Source organism: Portunus trituberculatus, chromosome 15 (genome assembly GCF_017591435.1).
Source record: "Portunus trituberculatus isolate SZX2019 chromosome 15, ASM1759143v1, whole genome shotgun sequence".
Lineage (NCBI taxonomy): Eukaryota > Metazoa > Arthropoda > Malacostraca > Decapoda > Portunidae > Portunus > Portunus trituberculatus.
Window position 1 is genome coordinate 15,561,129 of NC_059269.1, and position 12,064 is coordinate 15,573,192.

A 12,064-nucleotide genomic window follows, 5' to 3' on the forward strand; every position below is an offset into this window, starting at 1 on the left:
TATATTACTATCATCACCATTACTATCACCACCAACAACAACTCCACCAAGACTAACAAAACCATCCTTTTATCCATCCCAGCATCATAATTTCTTCACATCAGCGAAAGTGTCAGTCACTTCCGCCCTTTGCGAGATACAGCCCCGTCCCACTACGTCACTGGCGACCCAGCTTATCAAGGGCAGTGGGTCACTCCGCCGGGCCGAGATGTGACCAGCACTCCAAAGATGCGACGTGATGCAAATATCCCTCGTAGCCTCGTACATTATTCCTCTCATGGGTCTTGAGGCACCGTGTAGAGGTGTCAAGTGTCAAATGGCCTTATCGTTTGCAAAGTCACCTCTTCTTTCTCCATTCCCTCAGATCTTGATACCACACGCATCACTAGCCACCAGTAAGATTCCCTTTCCTTGACTCGCGAGGGGGTTCGATGTGGACCCACCTTTGCTGAGGTCTCGTGTTGCAGAATAAGTTGCGTGTTTGCTTGTCGGTGGCTCGTGTTGGTATGTGTATGTATGTGGGTCTGATTGTGTGACGCTTGGCAGGTTGTCACACGTGCATTCTGGCACACATACACACACATACAATTCTTTCTTGGTTGTGCTCCTCTTTCCTACACTTAACATAGACTTACATGTGCTACACTTTATCTCATAGCCTACACTAACCTCTCATCTTTTTTCCCCTTTCCTTTCATTTCATTTTCCTTCTTTCCTCATCCCGCCCCGCCATCCATTCTTTCCCTCCCTCTCAGTTGGTGTTATACTCTCCTTTACCTCAGAGTCTTTCCTTCACCTATGGTCAGGTAGCCCTTAACGGGACACCAGGTAATACAAACAAACTTTTTCCACGACAAAAACTGCCAAGAATGCTGGAGAAAGTCAGGATGTTGGGGTGTCGGGTGAGTGTGAAGGTCGCTCGCTCTAAACCCTGCTGGACCTCCTTACCTCTCCTCCTGTTCTTTGCCTACTCCTCCTCCTCCTCCTCCTCCTCCTCCTCCTCCTCCTCCTCCTCCTCCTCCTCCTCCTCCTCCTCCTCCTCCTCCTCCTCCTCCTCCTCCTCCTCCTCCTCCTCCTCTCTTAGTCTCAAACTTCCACCTTTCTCCCTTGTTCTCTTTCTTCTTCTATTCGTCTTCTTCCTCTTCGTCTTCTACTTCATCTTCCTCCTCTTTCTCTTTCTCACAGTGTTCCTCTTCTCTTCCATATCTCTCAACACAATCTCCTCCCTTCATGCCGTCGTCCTCCTCTTCCGTTTCATCATTATTATCATCACCATCGTAGTCATCGTCCTCATTCATCTCCTTTCTTCCCGATCCCCGCGAACCTTGTCCTCACCCTCTGGAACAATTAACGAGGCGTATTGTGTCTAAAGCCATTTAATTGTCCCTCTAATTACGCCATTAAGAGATTTAGTACCACAAGATCCCAGCGTGGTGAGGGTATAAGGCTAATGTAGCATTCCGACCACATACAGAATTGCGTCATAACTCAATGCTAAACATCGCACCACCGCCTGTCTGTCATTTCATTGCGAGAGGTTTGGCCCATCTGATCGGCGCCTCCTCGCACCAACCCATAATTAAGAGTCATCACGCGTAGGGAATGAGAGAGACTCCGCTACATCTGCCTCTTTTCCCTTAGAGAGGCAGCCAGACAATCTAGGACCTGATGAGGCGGTGGCTGGAGAGATTCGAAAAGAGTCTGGCAGGATTTGTTATACTGTAGACGTGTGCTTTGGTTAAGTCATGGCATTTGGTTAAGTCATTGTGTAGTCGGCTTACGCGAGTGTTGCAAGAAAGCTCGTGCCCCAGGTTCCTCTTGGACGAGTTCTTGTACGTGTATTTGAAGTAAGATGTCCGCATGGACCTCCTCCGTCGACCGACCTTGGCACGCCTCCATTGTTACACGCCTGATTATATTCCATTGTGCCATCAGACAGCGGAGCTCGGCCCGTTGTCGGACACTCGACCTGACCTCTCATCTCCGCGTCAGGCAGGTAAAAGTGAAACCCTGAGATGGGAAAGAAGTAGAGAATGTACGTACTTAACACACCATAGGGCTGTGTCTCGGCGTGAGTAGCCTTGGTCCCGGCTGTACCAGTCCCCGACAGGACACGTCAGGACGCTGGCATTATCCTAACACTCATGACTTCGTGCACGAGATCAGAAAAACACGATTGACAACACACTGGGGCGTGAAAGGAAGCTCAGTCAAACAAACCTTCGGACAATAGATGTTTCACTTTACACTCTTATTTAAAGACCCAGGGGATAAAAACTGGCCTCATTTTCAACTTCAGAGATGTCAAGGTGACGGCAAGAAGCGGGAGGCGCCACCTGTCCCCCCGTCGGCGCCACACCTGCCCTGAGAGAAGAGTGTGGACATCAAAGTCAGTTTACACTTGCCGATTCTTTGCACGTCACACATCCTGTTAGCGTAAAGGAAGGAAATCCATTCTTCTTTGCATTTTTTTCCTCTTTTTGACGTAAGAGTGGTTCCGGTCAAGGGCAACAAAAAAACTTATAAAAAGGAAGCTCAATGGAGGCGCCAGTCCTTTAGAAGAGAGACAGGAAATCAAGCCAAAAAATATACGTTGAAATCTCTATTTTTTCACCCTATGCTTCTTTTTCTCTCTCTTCTACTTCACCTTCTTTTCTAACACATGGAATTACTTTTAGATCCTAGAAATATTACAGTTCATTCCCTTTTTCCTTGTCTTAGTTTTTCTCGGTGTATATTTTTCTTTAACACTCCAAGAATAAGCAATTAATCATGTGGCTCTGATGAAGGGCCACTGCCTGATGCCATGTACTTATCATAGGCGCTCAGTACACATGCAGGAGGGAAGGTACGCCTCTATCTGCCCTTTATCTCGACAAAGAATAATGGGAGCCTCGCAGGGGTAAGGCGCACACTGTACAAATCGGGTACGTTTGAACCGTGCCGTGTGTGTGTGTGTGTGTGTGTGTGTGTGTGTGTGTGTGTGTGTGTGTGTGTGTGTGTGTGTGTGTGTGTGTGTGTTAGTCAATGTAGGGTTTTTATTCTAGTATAATTTAATAGCTTCTAGTCAGATGAGAGAAATGTAATTATTTTTTTCAGAGGAATTACTAAGCACAGGTATTTGAATCATAAACACGGTATTAATTAGTCGACATGAGTTTACGGATGAACACGAATGCTACTTTAGAATATCTTGTTTTTACATACACTCGTAACCCACAAATATCACTGGCAAATATAATTGGTGTTAATAGAAAGAGTACTTGAACAAACATGCTACTAAATCCGTCTTTATCTGCAATATAGCATTGTAGTAGAGACCGCTTTTGTGTGTCCTTTTCTCTTCCTTTTTACTCTACGTTTAGTAACACTGACAAACTTAATTTACCAAGGACCACTACCATCCTTGCCCTTTTAATTTAATGCTGTGGTTTGTTAACATTTACAGCACGGCAAAAAAAAAAATGTGATAATAAGTTACAGGAGTAGAAAAATAAAAGAGACAACTGAAGGTAAATTTGATCTTCTCTACAGTACAAGGTCTGTTTGTACTTTAATACAGAAAAAAAGGTAAAATACGTAGATTATCATGGAGAACTTTGCTTAGTATTGCTCATTTCAGAAAATATTTAACCATATGTAAAGAAGAATGCAAGAAATTTATATGCTGAAGATGATAGATGGAAATTATTGGGTATTTTTTTTTTTCATTCAGGGGCTGCCAAGTGTAGGGCTAACAATTTTTTGCAGCTTCCCTTATATTCTTATGGTATTAACTTATCATACTTTACTGCAACAAATCCATTCTCTTTGTCTCGATGCGAAGATGGTAATGTATGTTATATTTCCATGCCGTTTCAGAACCACGTCACTTACTGTTCAAATCGTTGCTCAGTAAAAGAAAGAAAATGCCTCGTGTGTCTTTTAACCTTACATTTTTACTAACCACTAAACAATAGGACTTTTTTCTTAGTTTCAAGGAGAAATTTACAAAAGTGATTAATTCCTGTACCGTGTTTCTTTTTCTTTCTTTTTTTTCAAGATATATGCGAGGTGCTTCATGCAGGCTTGTGAAGAGAGAGAGAGAGAGAGAGAGAGTGTGTGTGTGTGTGTGTGTGTGTGTGTGTGTGTGTGTGTGCGTGTGTTGTCCTCGCCATTATAATTACAGACAGTTTTAGTTACGTTGCCATGCGCATCAGTATTACATTCCTTTACATCAGTTCTGCCATTCATTGTACACTAGTCCTCAAATTCACTGTTATTCTTTTCCTACTCTAAAGGGCGGATGTTTTATAATGTTCTTCTGTAGCATGTGTCGTTGTTCTTAATAACCTACATTAGTTCTGCTGTTTCTTCTTATGCATATGATCTGAAACTTTTCCTAGTCTGAATAAGGACTTTTTTTATTCAACATACCAGCGAGTGACTTAAGATAGATAGCCAGTGTGTGTGTGTGTGTGAGTGTATTTTTCTTTTTCTTCCTCTTCTTTTTCTTTTAGCCATGCCTCTTATTTTAGTATTTTCTCACTGTTTTCTTAGTATCTGCCTTGCCACAGTGTTGATTATGATGTGTGTGTTTAAGTCTTATCCTCTCCTTTCTTCCATTAGTACATGTAGTCTGCCTAACGTTTTCTTCCCATGTTCCTAGATATATGCAGTCTTATTTATGCGCTATATCAGTGTAGCATTCTGGAATTTGTCATTCTCTCCACTATCTTGCTGATGTGAATTAAAAGGATTCTCTCTTATTTTTTTTCCAGTTACAAATACTCATACTTCACAGAAGGTAAGCAAGAGTGCACATCGTTGTAGTGTTTGTGTGTAGTTCCTTCGCTCTGTTGGTTCTTTGTGTGTGGATGTTTGAGTGTCGCCTTCTAAGGATCGCCAGGTCTCGTGGTTTGTTTTGTCTTGTTCTTTCCTTTGGTCAGAGGCGAGGAAAGAAGTTTGTACGTGTCTGACAGGCATTCGTGAAGTTGTTTGTGGTGGTTGTGGGAGGTTGTGGTAATGGTAATAGTAGTAGTAGTGGTTCATTATTATTATCACTACTACTGCTACAACCACCACCCTGCCAACACCAATATTACTACCACCACAACCACCACCACCTCTACGACCCATTATCCTAAGCCTACGCTGTGGCGCTATGGAGTTGAGTCATCTAAAGCCGCGGTCCAGAAAGATACGATGCTCTGGGTGTGTCAAGGCCGTTCCAGGATGAAGATAAATTACTCGTACACAGCAATAGGTTATGTTTGTGAAAGCGCCTCCTTGATTAGATAAACAAATAGGTTGAGGCCAGAGGACCATGTCTGTCAGGCGCTGTGAGGCAAAGATTCAGCTGTTGGAAGTGCTGTTGCGTGTGAGTCCAGCGTCCATGTCTGTCTCTTATTTGTTTTTATTGGAGGATCTGAATAAGCTGATCCTTTCATGAAGATACAGAAGGACTAACTAATTCTTTTACTAATTGACTTTATAATGACAGTGTTTACAGAATTGGGAGGGAGTGTTAAGTGTCTCTGTGCCTCGTGTGTTTTAGGAGAGGAGCTGAATAAATTTATCCTTTCTAAAAGCTGCAGAAAGACTGACGAATCATTTTACTAATTGACCTCATAATGATAGTGTTTATATTATTTAGAGTGTGTACAGAGTATCTAAGTCTTGTGTGACGTAGGAGAGGAGATGAATAACTTGATTCTTTCTAGAAGATACAAAAAGACTGACTAACCCTTTAACTGACTCCATAATGAAAGTGTTTATATTACTGGGAGTGTGTACAGAGTCTCTAAGTTTTATGTCTTAGGATAAATGAATAAGTTGATCCCTTCTAGAAGATGCAGAAAGATTGACTGCCCCCTTCACTACCAGACCCCATAATCACCAAGTGTTTATGTATTTATTATTGCGCTATTGATTCCCAAGACATTCTGCAGGTTAGACAAGACAATATTAACCAGTCATATATTTTTTTTTCTCTGTCTCCATGCAAACATTCCTTCACGGTGATGTGAATACAAAGCAAGGGACGATTCTAAAAGCAAAAGTAACCAAAACCGACAGTTGGATCACCGTCAGCAGCCCTGCAGACGATGATGTATAAATGAGCAATACTTCATCTCGCACCGCCTTGACACACACACTCACTCCTCGGGTACACGGCTAATCACAGCTCCCTTACTCGTCTCCACTGCATTTTACGATCCCCTTAATGAACGTTTCATAATCATCATTTGCGAAACTATTTACCACCTGAGACTTTCACAAACACCTTCAATTTCTCAGACGATTCGGTAGCCAATCTCTCACACATGTTCCCTCACAGTCCTCCCCCGTCCCGTAAGACCACTCGAGTCCCTTTTAGCAAACACGTATTGTACCTTTCTCCTTTAAAATTACCTTGAATCTATGTAAATAATGGATGTAGTAGGTGGGTGATATAAATAATGCATAAACAAGCTGGATCCCTTTGTCTCACCGATGACCAGACTCAACATGGGTTCGTGTGTCACATTCGTGTAAAACCTTCCCAGTCAAGGCCGAGCCGCTGGTTTAGGAAATGCCTCCATGCACGCACCGCCGATACAAACTGACAAATTATGATAAAAAGAAGCCATATTGCTATTTATACTCATACTTTCCTCCGTGTATGTCTGCGTGTGTATGTGTGCGTGTATGTGTTTGTATGTGTATGTGTTAGCAGACTGCCTGAAGGCCGCGGAGTGACACGAGAAAGCTAACAAGCACCACGTGGAGGCGCATGACTAACAGTGTCTGCAGAAGGACGGTGACTCATTGTGTGAAATCAACACGGGAAGTAGATCTGGAGGAAGGAGACAGAAAAAAAAATACCGCTTGATGCGCTCTGTTCGCGGGAACCAATATTTGTCCAGGATATTGTGAGTTGGTGCGTGACTCTCCTCACCTCTCTTCCCCTCAAGGCAGGAGTCACGTTGTGGTGACGGAGAGATGATAAAACTTTGACATAACCTGAGGAATTCCTAGCCTCGCCTCCTCGTGGCGGTGACTTTAGTCCTTCACATCCGACCTAATGAGAATGGCCGCTCCTTTGTTGTTTTCACTTTCACACACAGCTGCTGCGCGCCCCAAGAGAAAGGTGGGTCCCATCGTGGTCACCTGGAGGCTTTATTGTCATCTCTCAGGTGAGGAGCAGCGCGCCAAGTCTTCATGAGCGCCTCTCTCTGCCCGCCGCGCCGAGTGGGTCAAGGACGAGGGCTCTTCCTCCTGCCCGAGGCACCACCGCCCCACTGCCTTGTCGGTGCCGCTGCCGCCTCCCTTCTGCGTTGTTTGCCTTACTAAGCTTCTTATAAAAACACAATTGCTATTTTTCAGTCAGCGGGACAATTTTCCTCATATTCATCGTAGTATCGTCTAAAAAACCGCTTTTCTCTCCCTCCCTTCACTTGTGCTTTTTTCCCCCTTTTTTTTCTCATCACACGCGTTAAATTTCAAGGATGTACGGTACACGGCATTAGAGCCAAGTGCCTTTGGAGGAAAAGCAAATAACGGAAGTGTACCTGTTGCTTGCACAGGTCTTACCGAGGCGTACAGCACGTATAGAGGCGTACAGATACGTGCCATTATGATACACGATACTTCAACTACCTAGCAATCTTGTGAGAGTGAGGCGTATTATTAGGAGTTATCCGCTGGCCGTCATTCTGTGCCCACATGTGATCAGGTGGGCCAGGTGAAAGTCGCCTCGTAATGCTGCCGTGATGATGGGCGTGTCCTGTAGGCCTACGTATGGGCCTCCCCCCCACGACGCGGCGCTGTATTGCCCTCAATAAACCAGACTTTCCCCTCACCACGGCCGGGCTTCTGGGCCAACTTTCTCTTTTTTAGACCTTCAACGGCGTTTCCTGCCGACAGCCAGTCCTTGTGGTCCGCTACGCTCCCCCCTCCTCCCGCCTTCTCTCCTTCTCTCCCTCCTTCTCTCCCTCCCTTTCTCCCTCTCACCCCCCATTCTTCTCTCCCATTCCTTCCCTCCCTCTCATCCCTCCCACTGTCTCCTTCTCTCCTTCCTTCTCTCATTTTCTCTCTCCCACTGTCTCCTTTCCCTCCCTCTCTCCCTCCCATCCCCCATTACCTCCCTTCCTCTCTCCTTACTGTCTCCTTCTCTTCCTGCCTCCTTCCCATTCCTTCTCTTCTTCCTCTTTTCCGTCTCTGTTTCTTTATATATCTCCTTTTCTCCTTCCCTTCTATCCTTCTCTCCGTTCCTCTTCCTGTCCCTCTCTTCCTTTCTCCTTTTTTCTCCTTCCCTTCGTTGTCCTTCTTTCGTCTTACTTGTTCTCTCCATCTTTCCCTCCGTACTTCCTTCTCATCCGTTCTTTCTTCCTCCCCCATTCTCTTCTCATCATCATCATCATCTTCTTCTTACAACAAGTACTATACGTAAACAAACTGATATTCTCCCTTATAAGTCCTCTCTCTCTCTCTCTTCTCTCTCTCTCTCTCTCTCTCTCTCTCTCTCTCTCTCTCTCTCTCTCTCTCTCTCTCTCTCTCTCTCTCTCTCTCTCTCTCTCTCTCTCTCTCTCCACCTTCGTCTTCTTCCCTTTCTCCTCCTCTCCTTACCTGCCTTTCCACTTTCCCTCCGTCCCTCTCTCCCTCCCTCTCCCCTCCCTCCCACCCTCTCCCCTCCCCTCCCTCCCTCTCTCCCTCTTCCCATTTCTTCTAATGTTCCTTACCATCTACTCCTTTTTTTTCCTTTCCCTGTCAGATGCTATTGCCCCATAGCCTTCTCTTTCCCATTGTGTCTCTATCTATCTCTCTGTCTTCTCTCTCTCTCTCTCTCTCTCTCTCTCTCTCTCTCTCTCTCTCTCTCTCTCTCTCTCTCTCTCTCTCTCTCTCTCTCTCTCTCTCTCTTCTTTCTCTCTTTATTTTTTCTCACTTTCTATTAATTCACTCACCTTGTTTTTTTCTTTTTCCTCTTTTTTCCTTTTTTTTGTCTATTCTTCTTTTATTCTCTGTCAAATCCCTTACTTTCATTGTTATTTTCATCATCATAATCTTATTTGTCTCTTTGTCGCATCTCTTAATACATTCACATACTACACTATTACTACTACTACTACTACTACTACTACTACTACTACTACTACTACTATACGTTTTCCTTCATGCCTCGCCGTTTATTTCTTTCTTTCTCCCCTCTTCCCGAACTGACGTGACCTACAGAAGGGAAGAAAGAGAGAGAGAAGCAGGGGATCTAGAAAGCCAAGGTGATTTATCTAGAAGTCGCGCGGTTGGTCTGCGTCTGCGTTTTGGATGGGAATGATTCACGCCGCCGTAACATCGCAGTATCATCCTGCTGGCGAGTTTCATCACACTGCCACGTGCAAGTTTAAAGCCCGTTTTCAGAAATGTTTTGCTCTCTCACCACGATCATTTTGCAAGGCCACACACACGACTAGCCAGGTTTTCAAGAGTGTTTTTCCCTTTGATAAACTAGAAATATTGCCAATTCATCTCCAGAAACATAAAAATACCCTTAAAAACACGAGTATTCAATTTTGGTTAATTCTTTACTATTCTTTAAGGGAACCAGCATTTCAAGTGGACCTTTTTTTTTATATATTTTGTTGCCCTTCGTTGATTTCCCTCCTGCATAAGAATAAAAACTGCAGCCTTTTGAAAGCAGCGATGGTGAGGGAGCAAAGCTTTTCAGAATACAAGCCCAAGTGTTACGTACGGCTGTAGCGTAATGACAGACGGGGACACTCTTGGATATTGTTGTTTTGTTCTATTTTTGTTGGATCCTTGTTTTATTGATTTATTTTTATCTTATATTTATTCTATATTTATTTTTCTTCCTTTTTTTACTTCTATACTTGATAACGCATTTTTTCGTTACGTTTTTTTTTTTTTTTTTTTTCGTAGGAAAAATATATTGATGTATGTGGTCGTGTGTGTGTGTGTGTGTGTGTGTGTGTAGAGGATGACAAAAAGAAAATGTGTGGCAGGAATGAACAGATTCTTCTCTTTTGTTTGTATGAATTCGTTCTGATTACTAATGAGATCCTGTTTGGGTGTCCTCTATTCTTTTGGCATGCTTTTCCAGTGTAGTGTTGGCTGTATAGGGAGGAGAGAGGAGGGAAAACTACAGAACACGTGTCACATTACTAAAACAAATGTATCCATGAGAATGATAGGTAAACAGGGTAAACAGATGGATATGTTTCATGTAAGGACCTAATCTGAACTACTACCACTGCTACTAAAACGATGGTCTTGGAATTAATCACGCGTCTCAATAGGGAGCAGTTAATTGTTTCATCTCGACGGTTCTTAAGACTTGTTAATTTTGATATGTGTGTATCGCCTCGTGCATTCTATTCTTTTTAACCTTTTAACCTCTTCAGTACCAGGACACGTTTTCATATTCTTTCTGGTTACTATTTGGTGTTTTTATACAGCTTCAAAAACGAATGTGGATATAGAAATAGTCTTCTGACCTCCATATACCCTTCCTAATGTAAATAAAATCGTCTAATCATACCCAAAACTGAAAGTAAAAATGCGTCACAGTACTGGAGGGGTTAACTGTTGTTCTTTCTTAATTACTAATCACTTTCGAGGCATCTTTACTTGTTCTACAGCCGCCTGCAATCTTGAAACTGAGTAAAAATTGCAACATACGTATATTTCCTATAATCTACTCTCTTGTTCTCAGTACTGTTAATTGTTTCCTATTGCTGTGATAATCTTGAAGTAAGTTACGTGGCTTTATAAGGGAGAGGTTTAAGCATTCCACCCTGACAGTTCCAAAGGCGTGTTGCTTTGATCAGAGTGTATCGCCTCAAAGCAGGGCGTTTCACTTGTGTTGCCTCACGCCAGGGTGTAACCACAGCAAACTCGGTGCACTGAAATACTAAGCGATTGAACTGGAAAATGTAAATAAATCTGAGCTTCGAGAAAGAGGAATAGTGTTAAGAGTTGTATGTCTGGGTCAGTACATGTGTTATCCTCAATTGTTGCTTTATTTTCTAAGGTTTTGTCGTAATTTTGATAACTTTTCTTATTACTTTACAAACTTCACTTTCTTCAGTTTTCAATTTGTTAGGTCATGCATGTTTGTTTTTCATCTTTTGTTTTCTTTCATTTCTTTTTTTTTTTTTCTTGCCGTTGGATTTAGTGTTTTTTTTTTTTTTCTCTATTTTGGTCTTCATACATTACCAAGATCCCGTTCATCAGTGTATCAGTTTGTTAGGCCATGTTCGTTTCTTCGCAATCCCCTCCCTCCCTCCCTTTTTGTGTATGTAGGTAACAGTTATACTCTCCGTTAAGTGACGGTTTAAGAAGAAAAAGTGTGAGTGAAGTATACAAGGCCTTTCATATCAAGTTTGTCACGGCCACCAGAGAAACGAAGAAACTGAAATATGACGCTGGAAAAAAAAAAAAAAAGCATCATTCCGATAGAGAACAGAAATGCAGTAGCTAGGCGTGGCTGAGATCTGTGTGGTAATGGAGGTCAGGCAGGGAGGGAGGGAGGGAGGCAGGCAGGGAAGCAAGCTGTGGTCTGGGCTGGCCTTATCTTGTATAGCCATTCTACGGTACCCTGCTTGCCATCCTCACTCCTACGCCCACTGTTGGCCTCTTTCCCTTTGTCTCAGGAGTGGCTGGGGAAACTTAAGGAGGGTGGTGGGATGGTGGAGGGAAAAGAAAGGTGGGGCCTGACGCAAGGAGCTTGGAGGGGGGAATGGGGAGGGGAATGGGGGGGGGGAGGAAGGGGCGCCACGGCAGCAACACGATGATCCCTCACGGCCAAGGTCGGCGAGAGCGGGTGGCCTACTTCCCGACCGCGCCTCCCTACGGCGTTTCACTTTCGGTTTGTTGTCTCACTTTCTGACGATTGACTCACCCTCAGCGGTCAGAGTTTCAAGGGGATCCGCGCCTCGACTCCCGGCACACGTCTCTGGCTGTCCTTGGCGGGAGGAGCGCAGGAAGAAAGTCGAAGGGGGGAAAAAATACCCCCAACAGTTAGTGACACAGTTAAGACTCGGCAGATGGCAGGAGAGAGAAGCTTGGGCGCCACTGATGCCGTAACGAG